Here is a 26,500-nt window from a genome sequence, read left to right as displayed (position 1 = left end):
ATTTATTTGAATGACAAATAGTAATTCACGAATAAAATACAAAATATATATATATAAACAATAATAGAAAAATAAAAAAATAAAAAATTATTTCAAGACGATCAAACACCTAGATTATTACGTTTTATAATATTCGAATTCTTTTGCAAATTAATAAACGTATATATATATATATATATATATATATATATATATATATATATATGTTTATTAATTTATATATGTATACGTACCTACAAATAATGAAAAAAGGAAACACGATATCTTTCGAAAATTTTTTTTTACACATAACAAAGTAGATACTTGTAACTTAATAGAAATCGAAAAAAAGAGGAAATAATAATTTTTCCTTGGGTTCATGAATATGGTTATCTCCATCATTATACCACTTTCGTTTTCGATGTCGTAAAGAATAAATCGCAGAGATCTCTGTTTGAATCGAAGAACACGAAGTTCGAAGAGCGCCGAGCGAAATTAGCGCTGGCGATGCTTATTAGTGGCGCGCTTTTATTACCGGTTGACGTCATCTCGCAAGGGTCTCATTTATCTCTGAAACAATTTTTTTTTCCTTCTCCCTTTTTTTTTCTTTTTTTTTTATATTTCTTTCTTCCTCTATCCCTTCTTATTTCTTTTGCTTTCCGCCTGAGGCGAGTTCATGCTTGGTAATATATATATATATATATATATATATATATATACTACTCGTACTCATGAACGTATTATCAACGACCCAATAGATTTGGTTGAACGAATGATGAAGTAAACGGGAATGCATAAAATCTTTATTACCATCCGCAGAGCGGTAAATGATGTGCGGTTCGTGACGGAAATTATCTTTAATCGCTATACGCGAGTCCGACCGATAGAGAACTCGCTGATCAAGTTGCTTTCCCCGGCTTTTTAAAACTTCCGATATCATTCTGTTTTCGAGGAAGGACGGTCTGTTTATTTTTTTTTTTCTTCCATATATTTTTTCTTCCTCTTTTTTTCTTTTTTTTTTTTCTTCATTTCTTTTCTCCCCTGTATGAATTTTTATTCATGTAACACAGTGATCGTCAGTGAGAAACATTTACACCTATATATATATATAATTTTATTGAATGAAAGCATCGTTTATATATAGAGTTTACTTGTTTCTATAATGTATATATATATATATGTATATTAAGTAGTCTATATAAAATGTAAGTATGCGCTTATATTCAACATTATTTCAAACTCTAAATCTTCAAAAGTATGTGTTAATAGATATTGATGCGACATTTAATTTGAAAATGACAAATTTTAACGCGACGATAAGTTTTATTTCTCTTACACGTTTTGTCAAATATTAAAAATGAAATATAATTGTTCACAAAGAATAACTTGATCAGGACCCGTCGCATACATCTTTCCCTATGTACATACTTAGATCTTTGCTATTGGCAATATATTTGTAGCTTCAATCTTCCATAGGGTCATTCGGCAGGATTTAAAGTCAATAATCTTGTTACAACTCACTACCGTTCACTTTTAAGAGAACAGTATACATAACTTCGCGGTAAGAGACACGATAAAGCTTAAGTGTCGGTTTGCACGGTAATTCCTTCGTCCGTAACCATTATGAATGGTCGTTATCACATTACCTATTGACCTTATGAACAGGTGAACGATGACCTTTGCTTTACGTTTCTAATGTAAGAACTTGAATATTTCAAGGTTAACTGAAACGAGAATATTAATAAAATTTTCACTATACTTCCATTTTGCTGTAATATTTAATTGATATTAAATATACATAATATATATTCTTTACAGTGACATTTTTTGTAATATATCTTTTAAGTTAAAATTAAAGGAAAAAAAAACAAACAAACAAAAACTGTTCTTAATATTAAAAACGATTTCACGTAATACAGATATTATATATTCCATTTTTTGATAGCATAGAAATCGAAGGGTAAACCGAACATACGGTACTAGTAGAAGCCATGTTGAAATCCATGATGGCCGCCTTTTACGATCCATGTGGCGATGCCTCGCCCCATAGGATTTCTGCCAATGGCGTACGGTGACAGTTTTGAGTACCGTCCCTTCCTGCGACCCATTATTTCACTACTGGGATATTCTCTTCCCCACTCTGCCGTCCATGGTTTCTTTCACCACCTACTGTTAGCCCCACCATTATAGCGTAACTTACGGCGGCCATCATGGAACATCTCTGCGCGCGCATACTCGACCACTACTTCTACTAGAAGACCGTATTCTCATATAGGGCGAAATTATCGAATGGGTCTATTCTTTTAACTGTGACAAAAATATTTCTTATTTTGTTACCATCTTTATTAATATCTTGACACTTTGCATCTTATTAAAATAATGTGCTATAATAATAACTATAATGAATATTTTATAAATGCATAACTTTAAAATACTTGATTTGTTATATCATATATGATTAACATTTATTTATTGTTAATATGGTGATTTGAAACAATTAAAAATTATTGATCGTTGAGATAAAAATTGAATAGTTACATAATGATAAAGAAGTACTGATTCTATGCACTAGATAGCGTTAGTGGAGTTTACTCGGTCGGTCAAATTTTGTTGTTGTTTCGTCGTTATTAAAAATTTTTATTTAGTAAATAATGTTCGTCAACAAAGAAAAGTCTTAATAATAACAATATATATTTGTACGTGTAATTTCTGATAATCAGTAATTTTTATGTGAAATTCTATTTTTGTTTCACTGATATTTGCACGTATCTATTGACGATAAAAAATTATTGCGGCTAAGATTAAGTTTATATATTTTCATGAAAGAAAATACCTATAAACGATGGCGTTGGTTTATGAATATGTTTTTTGTAGATTCGATTCTCGTTATCGGTGTGGCTTGGATTTTGTTTATCAGTTAAACAATTAAAATAATAAAATATATTCCAAATTATTATTAAAGAATTAGATTTTTGACGAATTTTTAAAAATATCGTTTTCACTTTTAATTCATAGAATATTTCAAAAAAGTTTCTAGTATTTTCAAACACCATGGTTAACAACTTGTCCTATGATGGTAAAGAAGGAATTATGGTGTCACCATAATCGACTGTATGGGAATATCATTTCGTTCAGTAGATAGGGGACGTACTTGTAGAATTTGCCACTATGTGCGCTGTTGTAGTAAATCGTTTATGTCGACGATAGTCATATTTAATTAAATTTTTATTGCTGAATGATTTTTACAATTTTTTAAAAATAAATAACTTAACTAAAAATAACGTCGTATTCATATTTATCACTAATCGCTTTGCTATTGTCGTATTGATTATACTTTTGTTATATATTCAATATTAGAAAATAACGATATTGACGATACCGAAGGAATTTCAGATTAATTTATTTATAAATACAAAATGACGTGAGTATTTTAAAATATATTAAATTTATATTTTATGCATATACTTATCTTTTAAATTTCTAAATTGCTTTAACTTATTAAAAAGTATCTTCAGATTGATTAGGGGAAAATAAATAATTTAAAATATATTGAAAATGAATTTAATATATTATATGCGTAAACTTAGGTATACATATAAATATCAAAATTATTATAATTCGATGAAGTTATTTCGACAATTGTAAAATCTTAAATAATTTTCAAATGTAATTTCCAAATTTTCTTTATTTTTTGGGATTTTTAAATACAGTATAAAATTATTATACTCACGCACATACACACACTCACACTCTTTCTTTCTCTCCCTCTCTTTCTCTCTCTCTCTCTCTCTCTCTCTCTCTCTCTTTCTCTCCCTCTCTTTCTCTCTCTCTCTCTCTCTTTCTCTCCCTCTCTTTCTCTTTCTCTCTCTCTCTCTCTCTCTCTCTCTCTCTTTCTTTCTATAGAAACCGCAAGTTAGCTATAGATACGCTATTGCAAGAGCCAACCAGGCAGTCGCGGCCATCGATTTGTACTTTCCTCATATACGCATGCGCGAACGAAGACAGGTTCTTCTTTCTCTTACCCCATTCTCTCTTTGTCTCGCTCTTTCTCGATATATCCCCCACCATAGGAACCTTATCTCCTTTATTCTCCCACCAGTAGACTCAAAAATTCGAACGAGACAAGAAAGAGGGCACCTTATTCTTTTACCCCCAAAAAAAATCAAATTATTAATTTTTTTTTCCAAGGACTATCATACACAATTTATTAATTCTAATTTTAATCTCTTTTTCGAAAGACTATCATACTCAATTTATTAATCCAGAATATATTTCATTCAAATATTTATAATAAATTAAGTAAGAAAGTAAGAGAGAGAGAGAGAGAGAGACAGAGAGAGAGAGACATAATATAAAAGATGGACAGAGATACAAATGATCAAGTTATATTCCACTATTCGGATTATATTTTCTAATTGTATTTTAATTCAATATATTATTAAATGACGTAACGATAAACAATTCTAAGAATTGATATTCAAAAATTGATTTAATTCTAAGAATTGATATTCAAAAGAAAAACGTGAAATATTATAATATAAATATCTATTTAATTGCTCGTATATTTTACCAAACTAATATATCAAAATTTTGTTTCGATACAAAAATCTCGTAAGCTTCCTCCTTTCACACTTTTATTTAATCCAACGATGTAGCGAGCCCTCTCTCATCGCAGGTAATCCCAATGGTCGCTGGCTTGGCGAGCATTCCATTATCTAGCCATCTTTATTCACCCCCTTGTATACTTATATCGGCGAGTTAGAAGAGTGTAGGAGTTTGGTTGGGAGGAATAGAATGAGAGAAGAACGAGGAGAGAGAAAGAGGAAGTAGGAGGAATGGTAGTATAAGGGTAGGCGAGGGGGGTGGGGTAGGGGGAGGGAGTTGGAAGAGAAAAGGAGAGGGGCTCTAGCAGGGATAGAGGGGAAAAGAGGTGGTAGGGGGTGGGAGGAGGTTGGTTTTATGTGCGCGCACAAATCTCCTCATCTCAGGCTCCCACAGGATCCACGATGGCAGGATGGTACCTATGTGTCGGGGAGGGTTGGAAATTGCTGGGTGTGTACACCGCCATACGAGAGAGTGCGGACTGAAACCGGCACACAAATGAGCCAGCTTGATTCCAATTATTCAGTAAATTAAATACAGAGAGGGTTTGCCCTTTACGGGCGTTCCTTCGAGTTCCGAAAGTTGTTATTGTAGATAGTAGGTACGCCAAAGTATATATCGGTCGGACGACGAAGGGAGGGGGAGGGCGTGTGGCTAGAGGGAGAGCTAAGTGTAGACTCGATTCCAAGAGAACGAAAGGGTTTCAAAGCATACTATACAAAGCTATTGTATTGTATCATTCTCGAGGGGTAAACCAACGTTATCTACAGTTAATGTTTTCGGGGTTGACTACTTCTAAAACCATCTCTCGGTCTTCTCGTAACCTTCCCTCCTCTCTCTCTTTCTCTTTTTTACATTTTCTTTCTATCTCTATCTCTTTTTGTCCGTCTGTCTGTCTGTCTATCTTCTCTTCTGCCTCCTTTTCTCTTCTTCTCTTTCTCTCTCTCTCTCTCTCTCTCTTTATCTCTTTCTTTGGCCACTCCCATACATAACGCCGTTCGTATAAACCCTCTGATCATTCTTTTCCTTCTGCTTCTGGAATGTTGTTGTTTAGACTCTGTACGAGCCAATTGCATTCTCGAAGAATGTATGCAAATTTCATATAAATTTTTTTATATATACTTATCATTATTATTATTATTATTATTATTATTATTATTATTATTGTTACTATTATTATTAATTATTTATCGTTATTATATATTATGTATTTTTTCTGTTTGCTAATTTCTCTCTCTCTCTCTCTCTCTCTCTCTTTTTTTTTATAAACAGACGTTTCGTTATATTAAAAAATATCTAAGTAAGCACTCGTTGTTTCGAACACGTAACAAACTCATAGGTATTATTCTTTTTTTAAGAATGAAAAAGAAGGAGAGAGAGAGAGAGAGAGAGAGAGATTGCAGCTAGTTTAGAGTTTGGACTTTTAAAGTTCAAACACGATTACGCGAAAGTTTCTCGGATCAGCGGCCGGCTGGTTTAATTCGTATTTTCTTCGGAGACTGCGCTTCCTCCTCTTTTACGAGCGCGTATTTCTCCTATCCTACGGCTAGAGAACGAGCTGAATCTATCTCCCAACCTCCATCGCATCTTCTCTACTCCCCTATCGTACTTGGCAATTCCAGCAAATTTCCCGAATCTCTCCCTCGCAAAATATCGATTCCTCTTTCGCTCTCTCTCTCTCTCTCTCTTCCCTCCCCCTTTCTCTCTCTCTCTCTCTCTCTCTCTCTCTCTCTCTCTCTCTGTCTCTCTATTTCTACGTAAAAAAGATGAACGTTTATATAACGTACGATAAATTTTGATCGATTTCTTAAAAAAAAAATCTATTTCTATCCATTTCTCTTTTTTCCTCCTTTCATTTATTCTTGAATGTTTCTATATCATCCGAGGAAGTATATCGTTAAAAGGGGTTGGAGTTGGAGACAAACCGGAGACGATAAAATAGAATCTAGGAAGAGAAAACGGTCGGCTGGACCTAGGGTTATCTTTCTTATACCCTCAGTGAACACGAGAGGGTGGAACGCGAGAACGGAAAAGAAACGTTAGTGGTTGTGTCTGAAATTTATAATCCATGACGTTTCCGGCTAGGAAGAGAGAAATAAGGAGGAGTATGAGGAAAAAAAAAGAGAGAGAGAGAGAGAAAGAGAGAGAGAAAGAAAAATAGAAGAATAATAGAAGAAGAAGAAGAAGAAGAAGAAAAAGAAGAAGAAGAAGAAGAAGAAGATGAAGAAGAAGAAATAGGTATCGAATAATAGTAGCGATGGTAATAATAGTAATAGCTTTTAAGGGAAAAGGGCAAGGACAGGAAAGAAGGTGTCGTTGGCATGCAAGCAAGCAAGCAAGCAACGAAGTAACCAAGAGAACGGGAGTGGCTGGCTGGGTGTCCTTCGAAAAATGGCCACCGAGACGACAACGCGGTAGAGGGAGCATTTGTTCGGACTTGCTCCTTTTCTCTGGTGAGTCTGGGCGATAAACACTCGGATTATCTGCATCCTCCTTGGACGTGGACGGTCGTGGACGTCGTTCGCTGTGGTACTCCATAGGGACACCCGTGAAATATCTTACATTCCACGAACGAGGAGGCTGAACTGGAGAAAGAGATATCGAGAGTCGACAGATAAAACCAGAGAGAGAGAGAGAGAGAGAGAGCGAGAGAGAGAGATAGTAACAAACACAAACAAACATTCCTTCTGATACTCGTAAGCACTCTCGCACTTTCACATATTCGATTCAAGGGTGGTACGCTTATATACTCGTGACTGCCACGATTTTATACGTACGCTCCGAGGAACCTAAGTGCATTCGTTAGAATCCCATTTCTTCCCTAAAATAAGTGTCGAGCCAGAGATAACCCGACGATCGGTGAATTGTACGACCAAGACGGCTTATCAACCCACCATTTTTATTCACTCTCCCTTTAATCTTCTTCATTTTATTGCTTTTATTATTATTATTATTATTATTATTATTATTATTATTATTATTATTATTATTATTATTATTATTATTATTATTATTATTATTATTGTCATTTATTTTCACTTCACTTTTTTCGTTTTCTTTCGTTCGTTTTTTTTTATCGTCTTTTTTTCTCCTTTGTTTTTTTTTTTCTTCATTGCGACAATATTCTTTCCGATTTACGAGAAATAAAAATTTTGAAATAAATGGAATGAATGTATTATCGATAAGGGATATAATCAAGCTACGAGATATAATCATTTGTTTTTTAATCAGAAAAAATGGAAAAGTATGAACGTTAATTTTAAAGAAAATAAATTAAATTTTGAGTAGATAATGTTAATGAGAATTTTTCAAATCTGATCGATCAGTCCCGAACGAATTTTAAAGATAATTAAGTAAAAAAGGTCGATTAATGAACGTTAATGAAGACATTAATTAGATTATTGAAGGTGACGTTTTCAAAACTTTGTTTTTTTTTTCATATTTTTTATCATGAAATTGGACATTTAGATTTATTATATATAATACAAATATTCCGTCAACGTACGGAAGTCGTATATCACGAAAGAAGAACGTTTCTTCTTCGAAGGAACGCTTTGAGCGTGCTTCGCATGCTACCGATATTCTTCTTCTCCCTTCGATCTTCTTTCTTGACGAGTAAGAGAACGAAACGAAACGTTTTTCTCTAGCCCTTACCGAACTTACCCTCCTCCTTTTTCCGGTTTTCTTTTTTTCGAAATAATAATTCTTCAACGTCGGTAAAACTAAAACTAATTTCTTGGAAAAACATAACATAGGTTCATTTGGTTATTCGTAGAATAGTTAGAACAGATTTTCTTCATTTAGTACAAAATATTAATAGACAGACAGACAGACAGACAGACAGAAAGAGAAAGAGAGAAAGAGAGAGAGAGGTGAGGAAATATAAAATATTTATTTATATAATATACATATAATATATTTAAAAATAATATAAATACAATATTTATATCTTTACGTATTAAATTTTAATTGATAGAATGATTCATTCATTTAGAAGTTTAATCAATAAGCTCGTTAGTCTTTTCTTTTTGTTTCTTTGTTTTTTATTTTTTTTTATTTTTTTTTTTTCATGACAATTAAATAATTAACGATTGTCGATTTATTCTTTAATTTTCTTGCTTTTCATTATCAAAGAAAGAGAATCGATAGTTATATGGTTTCAAACGTTGTTCCATTGGTATATATCTTAAATTAAATGCGATCTCTTCGATATTGTCTTATATCGATCATTATTATCAAAGTAAGAGTAAAGAAGTGTAGTTAGAGAAAGAAAGAAAGAAAGAATAAGAGAAGAAAAATGAAGGAAAAATAAAGCAAACAGAAAAAAAAACAAAAAATAAAAAGAAAAAAACAAAAGAAAAGAAACGAAGAAAAAGCTAAAAGGGGAAGGAAAAGAAAAAAGCAAAAGTAAAGTAAGTTACGTCTCAAGACAGGACGCGTTACGACTTTCGATTTATAACGTCACGCGAAGGGATGATTGCTTTCGTCTATGACGAGGAGAGTGTAGATTGGTGGGAAAACCCGATGGAATGGTTAGAACGTTTTCAAGACGATCGTTAGATGCTGGAACAGATGAAAACGAATCTTATCAAGCAGCCGCCATCAAACTGATGGACCCATAATATTGAAGGAATTGCTAAACGAAAGAATACCACTTTTCTCTTCTTATCTTTTTCATTCTTTGACTTATCTAAATCCCTTTTATTTAAATCTTTTTCTTTTTGTTTTATTTCTAGAATTGAAAGATTTAAATTTTAGCTAAGAGCATCGTGATAAAAATCTAAAAAAAAAAAAAAAAAAAAAAAAAAAAAAAACAATTACTCCAAAACTCGATAAATGCTCGAATATAATATCTCTTTAATTTAATTCATCGCAATTTTTCTACAATTTTTACAAATTTCACAAATTTACAAGTAACCTGTATAAAATTCAAGAGAATATATTTACTTATTTAGCTTTAATTTTGAATATTCGTCTTTGAGACTTGTTGATAAGAAAAAATAAATCACTTAGAAAAATTAACAAATCTTAATTAAATGTTAAACGTTAGTTATTAATATTTGATAAGCAATACGTTTTTGATATCTAATTTTTTTTATTAATTTGTTCTCTTTCGTTTCTTCCTTTCTTTTCTTTAATTTGTCATACAACGACGAAATTAAATTTAACTTATTTGAACTGAGAACGATAAATTGGATTATATATTTTATATAAAACTCATTGACCGATCTCGAAACAATTATTTTGACAATTATATCAATATTTTTGTGAGATTAAAGAGATCCTTAAAGAGAAATATTTTACGAGTGATGGTTTTTCCCATCCGTCGGCCGACGAAGAAATGGCGTCGCTAGCGTCGCCTAAAAACGCATCATCGAAGAATAATGATGAAATCGGTGTAATTATTCGTTGTTAACGATTAGCAATTACAATGAATATTAATATCAAATATATCTTATACGATAGAGAAAAAGAGGGAGAGAGAGAGAGAGAGGGAGAGAGAGAGAGAGAGAGTATCGTTTATGAGAAACCCAATGTATTCTTTTCATTTGAAATAATTAATAAAATCGTTCGTTCATTCAGCAATTTCCTTAATTACCATTAATCATGTTAGTTGTTTATCTTGTTAATAAACGTCAACAGATATGTCGTAAATGATAAATAGAATGAATTTAAAATAGCATAAAATGCTAATAATTTTTTCTGCGAATAATTTTTCCAAAATATCCTGATAAATATATATTTAATTATGATTGTTCTTCGTACGTAGCGCGAAGAATGAACGAGTAACTTTAGAAAAGAGGTATAGAGAAAAAATATAGTTTTCCAAGGTCATGAATGATATTTAACAATAGAAATGACTACGATCGTTCACGAAGAAGGTTTGTCCTTGGACAACGCCAAGAACCGTTTCTAAATGATGCTGTTTCTTTTTCTTCTTTTTTTTTGCCTATGAAAAAATTTCTTTTCCGTCAATACTCCAATTTTTTGTTCCCCTTTCCCCCGCCTCTCACCCTTCCTCCCCCCTTTCCTACCACATAGGCGGTAACATCAAGAGTCGGAACTAATACGGAACGAAGGTTATGCGTTGTAAGGGTCATGCCTTTCTACGAAATCCTTCCTCTTTCCTTTTTCATTCATTTCTTATTCGCTATTGCGTTCAACTCGCGTAAAGTCCGTCTCTCAGTTGTCGTTCTGTCGGCGTGTGTGACTGTCTAAGTTCTCCTGTCTAATTCCACGTTTATTTATAATGTATTAAAACGTCTATCTATGATGTTTCATCGAATAAAATCGACGATAATTCTTTACGATACTCGATATCCGTCGGATGGATTCGTTTCATTGATTCCGACGGTGCCATCGTCAGAATATTATCAATCGTTTGCATTATTCGATAAGGTGAGAATTTATTAACATTAATATTTTTTAAAATGATATTCTTTGTAGTTTTAAATGATATCGTTTTAATTGATTTCGATCATTTCTCGATCTTTCGATTTGAATTCGAGTATTTATTATAAATTGATTTATTCTATTTTCTTTTCTTTTCTTTTTTTTTCTTCATTGTTTTATCGTTTCCGTGTCCTTCATAAAAATATTAATATATTTCTGTATATTTATCTTCAAGAACGATTACGAAGAATTCCAAACATAGATATATAGAAATCGTACAGATAGATCGATTGAAAAAATTCTTTAATAAACGATTTTAATGAATTTCATTGATTTTCAAGTTTAAGAACGATCAGATAAAAACTTCATATTAAAAGAAATTTTATATTAGCTTAATGCGAAATATCACGGAATATATTTATTTCGAATAATTATTAAAAATAATCGTTTAAATAGATATTTATTTAATAAAATCATATAAAACACGAACGATATATTATCACGATCTTTATACTACGATATATACATTTTTAATTTTAATAATTATTTAATTAATTCTTATCTAAAAAAAAAATGTATAGGGGAGATATATCTTCACTATACATAAACATATGTATTTACCACGATACATTATATATTTTTGCACGCAATGTAAAATGTATTTATAGATAAGTTCTTTAATATAACATAAATGAAACATACAATGAATCAGGAAGTGAGTAAAAAGTATACCCATATATACGTACATACACACGCATATACGTACATACATTCGTATCCATGTTTACGAGGATATCCTAGCTGATCTAGCAATGCTTTTGACTTTCTCGACTCTATGCCATTAATAAACTTCACGCGTTTAGTCGAATATGAATAAGCTCGGTATATTATCGATGTAACGTTGCATTAGCGGTTAACAATGCCTTCGAGCGTCCGCAAATTGCGCTTCCGTGTTAACTCTTAGCGAGTCCTTCACGAATGTACCTATGTATGTACGTACATACGTTGTTTATCGCTCGTCAAAAGGGCACTAGCGTCGTCCTTGATTTATTGTTTTTATTTGTCCTACGATATCTAATACGACAATATTTCAATGGTAACGACCTAACCAACCAATCAGTCGTAGTTTCCTTCTCGTCAGGTTCACATTGTATAAGCCTCCAGTTTCTCTTCGACGTAATTTCAACAAAAATATATATATATATATACATATTAAATATAAAATATATATATATATATATTTATTTCATTTTATATTTCATTTATATCATTATACCGATTTAATTATTAAATAATTCTTTATTTATTCTATGCTTATAATAGGCACATTAATAAATAAAATATATCTTGAATATATTTTACTACAAATATAAATACGAAATGCTTCGATCGATCTAACGAGATTAATATTATTATTATTGATTCGCAGGGCTCCTCATGCGGCGAAGAAGAATCGTCGCCATTGGTTCGCCACCTTCCCAACAACTTGTCAAAGGTAAAACAAGAATTTCGTAAATCTTTTTTATGAATTTTTACGTCCTAGTAATGAGCTATATCGAATATATTTACTAAAACGATTTTTGATTTTTCTTTTTCTCCTTTTATATTCTTTTTTTTTTTATTATTACTTTCACCAGCTAAGATTTAACAACGCCAATACTAAATCTCATTTTCGATGGCGAACACCTGGTCTTTCATTTTCTCTCTTTTTTTTTTCTTTTCTTCGAAATGTCGAATGAAAGCTTGTACTTACGTACCTGCGAGCGTGTGTTTTTACTTTTTCTTTCTTTCTTTCTTTCTCTTTTCTTTTTTTTTTCTTTTTCTTTTTCTTTTCTTTTCTTTTCTTTCTTCTGAATAGAAGTCTCTCTTATAATTATGTTATTTTCTACGTAATTTTTATCTTATCCTTCAACATAGTACGTTGAAATAATCGTTTTTCGAATTATCTACTTTGTATGCTACTGGATTACTATAATTTTCTGTAAAGAGTACTCGTCGTAAGATCGTTCAAGATATTTTTCCTTAAATAACAAATCGCCTTGTACTCGCCGTTATACTAAATTCCCTTCTCTTTCATGCTCCTTCCCTCTCTCTCTCTCTCTCTCTTTCTCTTTTGTCTATGTTTTAGAAACGTTCACCGTATATAAAACGTTTCACGTTTAAAACGTTTAGTTTACTTATATCAGAATAGTATATATAAAATGTTTTTAAAATACGATTTAAAGTATTGTTACTTAATACGAAGCTCTCGATAATGATCATTGAGAATTTCGTTTACTCAAAATCTAAAGGAGAGAAAAAAAAAAAGAAAAGAAAAATAGATGATATAAAAATGACATGTTATATGGAACAATTAGATAAATTATTTTACACGATAAAATGAAACGAATCGAGCCCATAGACATTTATCTATTTTTAATATTTGACGATGTTACTTATTAAATTCTATCGTAGATATAAATCCAATTGTATAATGAATTTTCCGTTAACAATTACGTACGAAATAATTTAATAATGAAACTTAATTTTTTGCGTATGGCTTGGATGGTAGATCGAAATAAAAAAAAAAAAAGGTTAAGTATCGTTTGAAATTGGATTATAATTTAATGCGTCTGTGTACTTTGTATACGTTGAGTTTAGTGGCCCGTAAAAGTACCGATATATACATAATTGATTATCCGTTAAATACGATGGACGGCGAAAAATCTCTAATGAGAGAGCCGAGATCGACGAATCTGGATCGTTTATATACTATACATATATGTAATTATACGCATAAGTTGGTATATGGATTGCTCATTGATGTCTAAGGGAAATCAATGAATGGTACACGTTGATTACAGATCGACGATGTTCGCGGCTTTAATAAATTTACTCTAATGTCTTTTTTATTGTCAACGTATTTCATGTTTATCGGAAGCGTTAGAGAGCGTACTTATTCGCGAACTTCTATAATGTTCAACATAGAATCGTAAAGTTGTCGCGCGTGACGTCTATTTTCACGAGACTTATTCTCTATTCCCCTCCTCCTCCTTCCACTGCCTCCCCCCTTTGCCTATCCACCATCTCACTGTATAATTATATATTTAGTAATAATCATATCGTTATACGTTTATATAAGAGCATCTCTATCTAGTCGTTTGGATGAATTTTAATGTAATTCAGTGTTCGATGTTTCTCTTTTCTTTTTTTTTTTCTTTTTTTTTTTTAAGGGGGAACTGGGGGTAGGAGGGAGATAAAAAAAAGAAAAAAAAAGAAGGAAGCAAAAGTTTCATCTCTGCGCGGACAGTAATAGTGTCAATAGGAGAATATAAATATAAATATATATATATATATATATATATATATATATAGGCATAAACGCGGAAACGGGCCGTTTAATATCGTCGAAGCAATTTTCAAAGTATCCTGACGAGTCGACGTTGGATTATTTATAGCCGCTCATATTATTCTCCCCGCGCTATGTTCATTAAATTAATCCTAGCTTCTTCCCAAACTCTAAGCCCACGTCGCATCGTATTAGCTATATCGAAGGTTATTACAAAACTCGATATATGTATGTATATATATATATACATATATATATATATATATATATATATACATATATATATATATATATACATATATATATATATATATATATATATACATATATATATATATATATACATATATATATATATATACATACAGTTGCACTTTATGTACGGATGAACAATTTTATTATCTGCTTTGCCCTAAAACAATAGAGGATAGAGGGAATCGTCTTGAAGAGAAGGAGAAAAAAGATAATGTGGCTGTGTATTTATATATACAAAATAAAAATAATAAATAAATACATATATATATATATATATATATATATATATATATATATGATAATCTTTGAATAGGTATATATTTTATTTACTTACTAAACTAATTTTAAAAAATATATATTTATATATTGTGTTTAAATGTACAATATATATCATGTATATATATTTTAATTGTAATATATATATATACATATATATATATATATATGTTTTGCAATTAGATAAGTAGATAAATAAAAGACACACCTATTAAAAAATTATAATTGTTTTTTTTTTTATACGTGCAAATTTTTATTAAAAGATACGAACTGTTGAAAATTTTTAATGACGAACGAACGATCGATTTCATATGAATTTTGATACTTTTCATACATATATATATATATATATATATATATATATATATATATATATATCCCGAAACTATTCTAACAATATCATAATCAATTCCCATCGATCTTGAAATTCGATAATTGGAAATGTATCGAGAGCGAGGAGTCACGATCTGACTTTGTAATAAATCAGTAAACTTGAAGCTCCGCGACACGCAAGTCGTAATATTTAAGTTAATGGCTCGGTATAATAAAGTTAATGGCTTTATGATAGCCATTCGAGGGACAAGCAGAACGATGCATGTGCCGTACCTGACTGCTAATGAATACGATCTGTGAGTATCCGTTCATCCAAATCTTTAACATCCTTTTTTTATTTTTTTTAATTTTTTTTTTTTGTTTTTTCGATGATCATCGATCATCATCGAACATAATCCATATTATTCTTATGACAAATTCAAATCGTAAAGTATTCCAGGAAATTTTCACATTTCTCCGATATCAAAAGAAACATCAAATAACGAAATATATTTTTAATCGATTTAATTACTCATAATTAGATTTAAAAAATTGCCCATCTATCTGTATTTGCCAATCTATCTGTATTATCATTTTATAAGATGATAAAGATGAAGAAGAATACTCTTTCTCTCTCTCTCTCTCTCTTTCTTTCTTTCTTGTACACGTTATCATAATATCTGTAATTTATTGAATAGTTAGATAGAATTTTTCTTTTAACATTTTTCTTTTTCTTATCATATAAATACATTACATTCGCCATTGGGAATTTGAAAAAATCCTTTGATTTAATACGAAAACGATTTATACGTATTATTATCTTAACGAAATCGAATTTATTCATCGGTTTTTATCATGAAGTTAAATCATTTAAATAATCTCTGGTTTTGCATATTAGATCTCGTACCTCTTGCAATGCTTTTAACTTTGTCCTTTTTCGAACGAGTACGTGTAAAAGAGAGAAAGAAAGAGAGAAAGAAAGAGAGAGAGAGAGAGAAGGAAAGAGAGAAAGAGAGAAAGAGAGAGTACTCTCCTTCATCTTTATCACCTTATAAAACGAAGATCTTTCGCGAGCAGGCGTAAATAATGGACCGTCGGCACTCGACACTCTCGAAACGCTCTTGCCAATGTGCTGCTAACGGACACCGCGCATATCGTGCGAGACGCGGAACGAAATTGCATTTTGCTCTCTCTCTCTCTCTCTCTCTCTCTCTCTCTCTCTTGGTCGCTCTTTCTATCTTTTTATCTTCCAATCCTATCTCTCTCTCTCTCTCTCTCTCTCTTTCTCTCTGTATCTTTCTCATATGTTTTGTACGTAGCCATGGACACGCGTGTTCTTCGTACGTTTCTCACCTTTTATGCAAGTTTTTAACCCACTTTCGTTCCTTTTTTCTTTTTTTTTTTTTTTCGTCAAACTCGCCGTCTTTCAAAACGTAAATTAACTTTTATATTTATTTCTGATTGCTCATTGTACTTTTAAAACGTTAGGTTTAACACACAAGTGCGTTTCTTTGTGCGTTTAGAGTTGAAATGCATTGGGGTAATTCTTTAATCGTTAAAAATAATAATTCTTCATTGTACTTACGGCTAATGAATTGTATTTCTAAGTTTGCGATTTGCCGTTTGAAAAATATCTTCAGATATGTCGGATGTTGTATTTTTATTTTTAATAGTACGATCTTTTCTTTCTTTGTTTTTTCTTTTTTTTTTTTTTCTTTTCTAATTAAATAAGTAGATATATAGTTGAACGATGTGTATCGTTGTTGTTTCGAATTGGTATCGTGACGTATAAGAATGGCAACCGAACGAAGCGGAATTTCGTTTTGTAAAGTAGAAAATTGGCGTGGGCGATATATCAAAGAGGGTAAGAATATATGACGGCATTGTGAAACTCCGGCAGACTCGCAAGCGAAACTTTGCGGAGAAAGAAGATGAGAATGGAAAGTAGACTGTGGATGAAGACAGAGATAGAATGAGAAATGGAGTGAGAGAAAGAAAGAGAGAAAAAGAGTAAGAGAGAGAGAGAGAGAGAGAGAGAGAGAGAGAGAGTGAGAGAGAGAGAAAGGAGAAGGAGTAGAATACCGTGCAGAAAGGATATCAGACACAGTGGGATTTTATATGAGCCTCGGGATTCGAAATGAGGATTTACGATCGGTCCTCCTCGGCGAAAAAGAAACATTGTTTCAAATAAGACATCTTTCCCTGTATCTTTCGAGCATCCTTTTCTCTCTATGCTCTTCGAAAAGATCTCAAATGGGATAGACTTTTTAATCGAGAGGACATTAAAAATATACAACAAAAGCAAAAAAAAAAGAAAAACAAAAGTTATATGGGAGATTTTTTTATTCATCTTTCATACACACACATACTATGTCTATATATATATATAGACTATATTGAAGCGTACATTTCGAATTTCGTATAAAAATTTAAAAAAATATAATAATTTACATATTATAATTACATATTATAGTTATATTATCTTATCTTGTATAGAATATAGATTAGCTTAGAGAATTAGGTATAGAGATAAAGATAAATATATATCAAGAGAAAGAGAGAAAAAGAAAGAGAAAGAGAAAGAGAGAGAGAGAGAGAGAGAGACGTGTTCGCTTAGAAGCATCATTGACTGTATCGTTAGATTAGAGATACAAGATGGCGTGATGCATTAATGGTGCCTTTGATGAGAAAAGTTTTCATTACGTTTAGCCATTTAAAATTAAAACAATCTACCCGTCTACCTTGTTCCATCTCGTAGTTTCTTACCCTCTGGGATTCTTGCTTAGAGGCTTCACGCCCTCTCTCTCTCTCTCTCTCTCTCTTTTCATCTGTCTTTCTTCTTTCTCTCTGGAGCACTAGCCTTCATCCGTAGTCTCCACCCATCGAACGTATACCTACTACTACCTACTAGCTTAGCTAACTAACAGAGCAGCGGCCATGTTTTCTTCCCTACCTTTTGAGTTACGGGGTAGAAAAGATCGAAGTAGAAATTTCATTTCAATAAAGGAGAATAGATCTCATTGAGGTCTATCTATAGATTGGTTAAATTTTATATATATATATATATATATATATATATATATATATATAATTTTTCTTCAGATTTTTATATATCTTTGTTAAGGATTAATCGATAAATTTAATTCTATGAAAAAATTTTTAATCATAATTTTGTACATTTTTCTTTGTTCTTTCTTTTTTTTTTCTTTTTTCATTCTTTTTCAACTTATATCTATTCCCTCGGAATATTCATTAAGGGTTAATAAAGTGACGCATCGAAGTGACTATTCCATTGATTAATATGTGATTCATTCAAAATATTTTTTCTTCTCGAATTGATCGATTGAATTATTTAGAAAATATTGAAATATATTTTAGATTAAAGTTTTCATATAGTAGGGCAACAGCGTCGGCGCTTAAGTCTCGTTCTCGGCATTTATTGATCCGTCCGTGGAAAAGGCCGGAGGGTTGGCTTTAGAACATTCGAGGGGTAGTTGCAGCCCCAGGTCGCATCGACCTTACTTCCTATTGGCTAACAACTGAGCAAGATGGCTACCTAGTAGCCACGTACCGGAAACGTGACGACTTCGTTCCAGTCTTGCGAAGCTTTTCCTTACCTTTTTTCTATCTTTTTTTTTTCCTCTCTCTTTTTCTTTTCCCTCTCTCTCCTCCACCCTCCTCCATCCTTTATCCATCCTTCTCTATTCCTTCGTGAAACTCAAGAAACGAGCCGAGCCCTACGGAACGAACGGTTGAAGGAACGAGTCCACACCTCTACGCATCCCCTCTTCCTGACCTCTTCTCCACTTTTTTGCAAAATTTATTACAGCGATATATTCGCATCCATTAGATAGCTCACTTTTTTTTTTTTTTCATCGTACATCTCCCGAAGACTCCCACGTAGACTTCTTTTCTTTTCTTTTCCTTTCCTTTCCTTTCCTTTCCTTTCCTTTCCTCTTTCCTTCCATCTTTCTCTCTCTCTCTCCCTCTCTCTCTCTCTCTCTCTCTTTCTTGAAGTGCATCCATCCGTGTTACTCTTTATTGAGTTTTATGGATTTTTCAAACGTTCATCGAAATACGTGGTCCGTCAGGAAAAGTAATGAGATTGATTTTATTCAAGGAGAACTTATATTACAAGTTAGCGACTATGCGTGTGTGTGTGTGTGTGTGCGTATGTGTGTGTGTATGTGTGTGTTGTCGAATGGTGTGATTCTGTGTATGCGTGTGTATGCATATGTATGGATATGTTTCTTTTTGTTTTTAAAGATTGAAATGATTTTTTAAAATTAGCATAGAAATTGAAATGAAATTTATTGACTTACATCCTTCGTAATTTTCTAAGGTAATAAGGTTATTAAGATAATTTTTTAACGATACCATCCTGAATTATAAGGAAAGAAAACGAAAAAGAAATATCGACGATGATAAAATTTGTGAGTAATAATGGTCTCTTTAGAATTATTATTTTTTCAGATATATATATATATATATATATATATATATATATATATATATATATATATATATACATGTATATATAATTCGTAATGTTTCTTCGAGATTCGTTGATTCTTCTCAACGGGAGGGACGGAGGAGTTCTTCGTTCGTGTCTACCTGAAGCTCCGGAGAACCTGTTTCTCCTTGATTATAGGTACATGAATTCCTCCACCATCTTGGGAGCCTTCTCAGAATCTCGATTCCATTCGTGATCGAAAAAGCGAACGTTGTCCTTTACCATGTTAACTTTACCACCGTGCGGAATCGAAATAAGCCGAGAGAGATTGAGTAATTACGGAATGCGAATAAAAAGCAAACGTTACGAAAAGTTTTTATTACATGATCATTATTAATCAATTACGTAAAACATGGAAAAAGGTCATGGAAAAGGGCTTGAGTTAGAATTGTCATTGGGAAAGGGATGAAAAGTTTTTCCGTCGCTAAAAAATGAACAATTCAAAATATCGTTCATTTCGCTTGGGATCGTCGAAATTTATCATTTATTAAAGCTTACCGTTGCTCGATTTAAAGAAGTATTAAATATTAAAAAAAGAAAAAAAAAAAAAAAAAGAAAAAGAAAAATGAAAAATAACTAAAACTAACCAACTAACTAATTTCATTCTCTTCGATAATGATCATCATTTCATTCGTCTCTCTGTCGCTTAACTTAAATTTTCATTAACGAATTTATCACAAACGTATCTATTCGTTACATTATCGTCGATTAGCTATCGAACCGTTAATTGAATCGTGTAACTCTCGATAATGAATTGTCTAATAAGTTCAAAAGAATTATTATCGTTCGTGAAAATCGCGAAAAAGGGTAAGCAAAAGACAGAGTGATAGTATATGGAATAAACCTCGTCATAAACTCCTCGTACGATCGTAATGTAAGTTTACGCGTATGCGTTCGTAAGTAAGTAAGTAAGTACGACGAGTTGCTCGTCCGCAATTATGCCTGGCGGACATTGCGAATAAAAGCTGAGTATGAGTTTCTTAACGTGCTCTTTCGCGTCCTTACGTGTTTGACCCCGCCTAATTCGCAATACTCGCGATTGATGGACTACCGTGGTTCCGCGATTTATCTATCAATTATGAGCCTACCGGATCGTAACCAGTTCTCTTTACTCTTAACGAGCGTACTTTAACACGAACGCCTTCCTTCGACCGTTACTTCGTCTTATCGTTTCATTTTTTTTCTTTCTTTCATTCTTTGTCTCTCTCTCTCTCTCTCTCTCTCTCTCTCTCTTTGTCTCTCTTTCTCTCTTTATCTCTATTTTTTCTCTCTTCTTTTCTCTTGCTCACATACTCGATTGGTCTTCCAACTGTAAATTGGATTTAAAGTTAAAGAGAAAGAAAGAGAGAGAGAGAGAGAGAGAGAGAGAGAGAGAGCGAGACGAAGATATTCTTTCACGATCGATGGAACGAATAACCAAGGAAACAGTTATCTCGATAATTCCACCAGGAGAATGTTCGAGATAGAGCAAATTTATTAACGTTATAGCGTTTCAAAGAATGAATTAGTTTCTTATTTTTCCTTTCCCTTTTTCTCTTCTTTTCTTTTCTTTTTTTTTTTGTTTTTTTTTTCTTTTTTTTTTTTTGTTTTTTTCTTTTTTCTTTATCTTCATAATCCCCAATGAGATTTCGAGATTCTTAAAGTTTCCGTTGCCTTGCCGGGTCAAGGTTAAATTCGTATTTAACAATATAAACATCTATCTCTGCTATGTGTTATAAATTGATGACCTTCAATTTCTCCATTTAACTTGGTTGGTAATTTAAATTTATCTCTTTTTCTCTTTTTTGTTTTTTTTTTTGCTTTTTTGTTGTTTTTTTCTTTTTTTTCTTTTTTTTTTTTTCTTTTTTCTTTTTTCTTTCGCTTTCTTTTCGCGATCAAGTGAAAAGATATTTTTTAAAAGGTATAATCCAAAGATATTTCGTTGAAGTTTAATGAAAAAGGAGAAGAAGAGGGTTGTTAAAGACGTTGGTTATTTTATATCTGGCGAATGTTAGAAAAGGTAAAAGGGTGATGGAACTTGGATAGTAGTGACTCGACTGCAAAAGGAAAGAGAGAGAGAGAGAGAGAGAGAGAGAGAGAGAGAGAGAGACAGAAAGAGAGAGAGAGAGAGAGAGAGAGAGAGAGAGAGACAGACAGAGACAGACAGAGAAAGAGAGGAGAGAAGAGGTTGAGATGGTTTGGCCTCCGGAGGCCGCGGTCGATACTGCGTCTCTCTACGTGGAAGGCAGTGTTGCCACTGAGTTTCCATGGAATTTACACTTTCTTAGCGAACGCAAAACTCCTTCTTGCGATTTTATATATATAGCAGACATTTATCATAATATCCTTGAAATTAATCTATATAAACTTTTTCGCGTTAAAATTAGTAATGATTTTCTATTTTTTTTCTTTTCTTTTTTTTTTTTTTTTTTTTTTTTTTTTTTATTGTAAAACAAGATCGCCATTGCAAACTTTCTTTTTCTCTTTTCCCTTTCTTTTTCTCTCTTCACGAATATATATTTTATCTTTATTATAAGTTATAATTGGCGATTCTATATGCGTTAATAAGATTTAAATAACGTATGTATGCCATTATATAATAATTCCATTGTATCGTTGTTGATAAATTTATGAGATGTAAAAAAAAGTGTAGGTTATAATAATCTATTATTTATTTATTTTGTTTGTTCGTTTGCTTTTTTCGTTTTTTCACCTTATTATCTTATAATCATGCATTTTTTTATTGGTGCAGTTTTTAATAAGAGAACAACATTGAGAGAGAAAAAATTTCTTTAAAATTTTGTGAGGATAGTAATCGTAAAAGATGATCAATTTTAGTGATCTAGTTCTGCGTACATACAACGGAAGGGTTTCGAAGGAATTTCGTGATCCTTTCTTTTTTTTTTGTTTTTTTTTTTATATTCTACCCCGATTAGTCGTTGAAGGACACCGAAAGGGAAACCATTGTAACGAATCGTTAGGGTAGAAACATCGTTCCGTTTATAAGAAAGGGACACATCTCTTTGCTTCTTTTATTTTATTTTTTCTTCTCTCTCTTTCTCTTCCTCTTTTTCTTTGTTTTTTTTTTCTTTTTTTTTTTTTCACGACCTTGGTACAGTGAAATCTATTCGGTAAGTAAAATATTTGCGGATGAAGGTTTATGAGAATATAGCGCATAAATGCTACGACTGAGAAGAAAAGCGGGTGATCGTTTTATAACGACAAATGGGATTTCATAAGTTGCAACGTTTTGCGTTTGTACAAAGAGGAAATGAGAAATGACGACACAGACGTAACAGCTCGTTAACATTTATTCAGAACGTCGAATATTTTTCTTTACCGTTAAAGACACATGTAACACTTATTCGCACTTATATTTTCTATTTTGTTTGAACGTTAATCGTCCTGACAAATTCTTTTTCTATAATCATTCACGTGAAATTATTTATTGTACGAAACGTGACGTAATCACTTTTGCCACCTTTATATACATATATATCTATATATATATAGATTTATATTCTCCAAAAGTTTATAATAAAAATAAAGTCTGATATATTTTTGAATATGTATGAAGTTATGATTATGATTTTATAAAAAGAATACTTTTATAGATATAGGTAAAAAGTAGATAAATAGATGATAAAAATTAAACGACGTTTGATCATGTTATTATGGAGAATATTTGTATATAAAATTTCAACCGATATTATAAGAAGAAAAATAAATGTAGTTAAGTAATTTAGCTTAATTGTCTTAAGTTAAATATCTCTTGGATCTAAGATTCGTTCAAAGTTATTCGAAGAAGGTAAATCCGTCGGTCGAGAAAGAGAAGCACGTGCTTTCGCTCGTTCACTCTCGATTTCATTGTGTTTTTATTGCGCCTCTTAAATTCGCATTTATGAGCTCTTATGTTCTCCCCCGCCTTCCTACCGTGCGGCTCTTCACCTTGCCGCTGTGTCGTCTCGTGCTGGACGACGTAACACCGACACCGTGGACCGAATAACATGCACGGAGAGGGCCTCTTTACGTTAAGCCACGTACATGCTACCTTCTTTCTTGCAAACTGATCCTAACGTGAATCGTCACTATCGTTCTCACACTGATACTTAAGGAGTAACACTTTAATGGGACTTTAATATCGATTTCGTCAGACTTCGAAGAGATTTCTTTTTCTACTTAATACTAAAAAAAAAAAAAAAAAAAAAAAAAAGAAAAGAAAAAAACTCACGGTACATAAAAATCAAGAAAATAATAATAATATTATGAAAGTTTGAAAATTCTTCTGTTAAATCTCGAAATTATTCTATACTTATCTATAAATATAAATATAAGTTTATAATATACATATTAAATATATATTATACATTATGATATGCATAATAGATATGTAATAATTATATGATATATAATATAAATTAAAACTATATGACAAAATAATATATTTTCGTATATAGATAGAAAATATTTCTACGATAATATTGAAGAATTTTCATTTATCGAAGTATCATGTTTGTTCCGTGAAAATTTTTGAAATTCTTAGGTTACCTTAAGGAAAAAAAAAAAAAAAAAAAAAAAAAGAAAGCGAAAGAAAAGAAAAAGAAAAAAGAATTAGCTAATATGGTAAAAAAATTTTTTTTATTGCTTTCCAAAATTCGAATCCATTAATTTTTCTTTTATTTCGAGAATTCTCAAAGATGTCGGAATAGTCGAGTGGCTTGATCTTTTAAACATATCGCGATAAACATGTTAAATATTTTTATCGTTTTCTCGAAAGGATACCGCCTCAGGTTGGTAGGAATTACGAAGGAGTTTTAATTAACAATCATCTTTCTTCGGCGGAACGAAAGTCGACGAACGTGATAGTCGTGAATAGATGGGAGAAACGAGATTCGATGATAATTTCTACGATTGGCCAATTCGAGCTTCGTCTTGTGATTTTAGGTCCAACCCACGACATCTTAATAGCTTACCATCTCATCCTTCGGGATCGCCATCATGGCCGTGCTCGTTTTCTTAACTTCCATTTGATTCTCCTTTTTCTTTGTTTTTTTTTCTCTTTGCTTTCTTTTCTTTTCTTTTCTTTTTCTTTTTTTTGTCTTACATCGAAAATCATTATGATTTTGAAAATATAGATTATAATTTGTTTCGTTAGAATATTCGTCCCTTTTAAATAATTTCTTCGAATGTAATCAAACACGTATAACAATAAATAATTCATGCATATATATATTTCAATGATTCAAATAAAAATATTTTATATATATATATATATAAAATTGTTATATAGCAGTATAAATATATATTTATAAATAATATATTATATTAATTAATATGTAAAAGATACGAGATAGATCTCATGATCTATTCGTTTATGATGATTTAATATACTCTAGATAGACATTAGAGATATTGTATGTATGTACTTACATACATATGTAGATTGAAAACGAACTTCTTACAACGTTCTCACGTCTGTCTATATACGATGTGTTTTACGTTTATTAGTTTATAGCAGATATCATAGAGTATGCAGGCAGTTAGGCTCAAATAGGATGACCACTGTGGACTTAAATGGCCCAAGCTGGGTTTGTAAAGTTGTAATTTATCGTTCATCACCATTAACGAAAAAAATTCTGTCGGTATACAAAGTTCTAAGCAAGAGAAAGGGCCAATGAATTTATAGCCTTTAGAAATGAAATCATAAAACGCTTTTGTACGCACACGGAGACATATATATATATATATATATATATATATATATATATATATATATATATTTAAAGAACAACACGAATTCTTTTTTCGTACGTTTCAAATCCTTTTGAAATTTTTCTTCAATTGATTCGTTAATTATCTTCCATATCGTTGTTATTCAATATTTTCTTTTTCTTTCTTTCTTCCTTCTTTTTTTTTTCTTTTTTTTATATTTTGCTCTTTTATTCGAACTCAATAAAAAATTCGTATTCTTCTAGATTATATTTACAATGATATAATAAAAAATATCAATTATATAAAATATATCTGATACATTAATTTTTATATATTTTTATCGTTTTAATATAAAAAAAAATTCGAACGTTCGTGAATGATTAATTAATTAATTTTTGCTCTTAATAAAATTGTCGACGTTTTTTTTTTCTTTTTTCTTTTTTTTTTTTGTAAAAAATTGATTTTCTTTCTTTTGCTCAATCTTTTTTTTTCACTCAAAAAAATATTGTTTCTAAACTTTGCTATGAATTATGAAATTGCGTAATTTATTTTCTCTTTTAAAGGCTTCCACGTGGAATCTTTTTTGTTTCTTTATTAAAATTGACGTAATCGTGAGCAAACAATGATAGCACATAAAATAATTATTCGTTAATTTGAACTTCCATTGAAGATAAAAGATATTTCAAGTTTTTATTTCCCAAGAGTGAAACAATATCTTCATCGATACGTTAATCAAACATAAACTTCTTTTTGATCGACGAACGGTCGAAGGATAAAGTGATCAAGTATCGATTAGAAAATCGATAAACTCGGCAAGGACGTTTGATGCATTTCGATCAAGTAATGGCCACTTAACGTATAATATTAGATTTTTATTTATTATTGTCACGTTACAGGAAGAAATGAAGTGTTATCGTTGATGCAGTATTTTAACGTAATATTTTTTAATAAACTTAATTTCATATTTATCACGTAATTGAATTCATATTAAATAATTAAAAATGTTGAATCGTAAACGAATAATTATTCTTTCTTTTTGTACTCAAGTATTTGATGATAATATTAATATTTTTATAATGATCATTGAAAGTATGGATATATGAGTGTATATATATTCTTAAAATTTTTCATTCTTTAACTTAACAAAGTAC

General features: G+C 31.3%; 1 protein-coding gene across 1 annotated transcript in view; it reads left to right on the top strand.

The window, feature by feature from the left end:
• LOC118445943 (uncharacterized) overlaps positions 1-26,500 on the top strand; it is a 67,869-nt gene that overhangs the window by 2,966 nt on the left and 38,403 nt on the right. Inside the window, exon 2 of the mRNA XM_035876070.2 lies at positions 12,404-12,469. The gene's annotated coding sequence lies outside the window, so the exon portion shown is untranslated. The remainder of the gene's footprint in view (positions 1-12,403; positions 12,470-26,500) is intronic.

This window comes from Vespa mandarinia, chromosome 4 (genome assembly GCF_050613455.1).
Source record: "Vespa mandarinia isolate Hongniang chromosome 4, ASM5061345v1, whole genome shotgun sequence".
Classification (NCBI taxonomy): domain Eukaryota; kingdom Metazoa; phylum Arthropoda; class Insecta; order Hymenoptera; family Vespidae; genus Vespa; species Vespa mandarinia.
The sequence above is the reverse complement of the archived record's forward strand: the minus strand, read 5'-3'. Positions and strand labels throughout refer to the sequence as shown.